This window comes from Schistocerca americana, unplaced genomic scaffold (genome assembly GCF_021461395.2).
Source record: "Schistocerca americana isolate TAMUIC-IGC-003095 unplaced genomic scaffold, iqSchAmer2.1 HiC_scaffold_124, whole genome shotgun sequence".
NCBI lineage: Eukaryota > Metazoa > Arthropoda > Insecta > Orthoptera > Acrididae > Schistocerca > Schistocerca americana.
Genome location: NW_025725308.1, coordinates 547,902 through 550,000, shown reverse-complemented (window position 1 = coordinate 550,000; position 2,099 = coordinate 547,902). Strand labels below are relative to the sequence as shown.

The 2,099-nt window shown below is 57.9% G+C and overlaps 1 non-coding gene across 1 annotated transcript in view; it reads right to left on the bottom strand.

Annotated features, from left to right (window-relative positions):
• LOC124563736 overlaps positions 1–1,364 on the bottom strand; it is a 1,910-nt gene extending 546 nt beyond the window's left edge. Inside the window, exon 1 of the ribosomal RNA XR_006970287.1 lies at positions 1–1,364. This exon is cut by the window's left edge and continues 546 nt beyond it. This is a non-coding gene — a ribosomal RNA (small subunit ribosomal RNA).
• Positions 1,365–2,099: the final 735 nt, after the last annotated feature.

Below are 2,099 nucleotides of genomic sequence, written 5' to 3'. Positions count from 1 at the left end.
CCCACCGAATCAAGAAAGAGCTATCAATCTGTCAATCCTTCCGGTGTCCGGGCCTGGTGAGGTTTCCCGTGTTGAGTCAAATTAAGCCGCAGGCTCCACTCCTGGTGGTGCCCTTCCGTCAATTCCTTTAAGTTTCAGCTTTGCAACCATACTTCCCCCGGAACCCAAAAGCTTTGGTTTCCCGGAGGCTGCCCGCCGAGTCATCGGAGGAACTGCGGCGGATCGCTGGCTGGCATCGTTTATGGTTAGAACTAGGGCGGTATCTGATCGCCTTCGAACCTCTAACTTTCGTTCTTGATTAATGAAAACATACTTGGCAAATGCTTTCGCTTCTGTTCGTCTTGCGACGATCCAAGAATTTCACCTCTAACGTCGCAATACGAATGCCCCCGCCTGTCCCTATTAATCATTACCTCGGGTTCCGAAAACCAACAAAATAGAACCGAGGTCCTATTCCATTATTCCATGCACACAGTATTCAGGCGGGCTTGCCTGCTTTAAGCACTCTAATTTGTTCAAAGTAAACGTGCCGGCCCACCGAGACACTCACTCAAGAGCACCCTGGTAGGATTGCAACGGGGTCCGCCTCGGGACGCACGAGCACGCACGAGGCGCGTCGCACGCCTTCAGCTCGCCCCACCGGCAGGACGTCCCACGATACATGCCAGTTAAACACCGACGGGCGGTGAACCAACAGCGTGGGACACAAATCCAACTACGAGCTTTTTAACCGCAACAACTTTAATATACGCTATTGGAGCTGGAATTACCGCGGCTGCTGGCACCAGACTTGCCCTCCAATAGATACTCGTTAAAGGATTTAAAGTGTACTCATTCCGATTACGGGGCCTCGGATGAGTCCCGTATCGTTATTTTTCGTCACTACCTCCCCGTGCCGGGAGTGGGTAATTTGCGCGCCTGCTGCCTTCCTTGGATGTGGTAGCCGTTTCTCAGGCTCCCTCTCCGGAATCGAACCCTGATTCCCCGTTACCCGTTACAACCATGGTAGGCGCAGAACCTACCATCGACAGTTGATAAGGCAGACATTTGAAAGATGCGTCGCCGGTACGAGGACCGTGCGATCAGCCCAAAGTTATTCAGAGTCACCAAGGCAAACGGACCGGACGAGCCGACCGATTGGTTTTGATCTAATAAAAGCGTCCCTTCCATCTCTGGTCGGGACTCTGTTTGCATGTATTAGCTCTAGAATTACCACAGTTATCCAAGTAACGTGGGTACGATCTAAGGAACCATAACTGATTTAATGAGCCATTCGCGGTTTCACCTTAATGCGGCTTGTACTGAGACATGCATGGCTTAATCTTTGAGACAAGCATATGACTACTGGCAGGATCAACCAGGGAGCTGCGTCAACTAGAGCTGAGCAGCCGGCCGCCCGGGAGTGTGTCCCGGGGGCCCGCGCGAACACGCAAGCGTCCGCTCAATTATTCTGCAAACAGGAGGAGGCTGAGCTCCCCTGCACGATACACCTCGAAACCCTCTCAGGTCCCGGCGGCGCGCAGCGCCGTCCTAAGTACTTGGTCGGGTTCGAGAGAGGCGCAATCGCCCGGAGTTTGGCGAGTAGACGCTTTAGGTGCGACCACCCGTGCTCCCAACTGAGCTTGCCGCTGCCGACAGAGGCCCGGGAGCGTGCTGTCGTGGCATTGCCGGCGGGAGACAACACGCGCCACCTACGGTGGCCGGCAGCTCCAACGCCAGCGCCACAGAAGGACAAAAGCCCCACTTGGGTGCCGAAGCGAACTCTCCCAGCACAGCGCACGCGCCAACACGTCCGCACAGCTGCGATACAAACCACCTGCGAGAACCGCAGAGGCGACCGAGCAGCAGACGGCGTCGCGGCGCCGAGCGCCGGGCGGCGGCGCATCCTCAGCGCACACAGTCCTCAATCGGACCAGCACACTGCAGATGTCCACCGCGCTTCGCACCGGGCCCGCGAGGACCTACTTTGGCCGCACGGCGCCGCGTGCAGGGTGCGCCGGCGCGCAGCTGCGCCGCCTGCCGCCTCCGTCGGCCGGCGCGCCTGCCACTGGCCGCCCCCACCAGCCGGCTGTAGCGCGTGCGCCCACGCACCGCGCGGC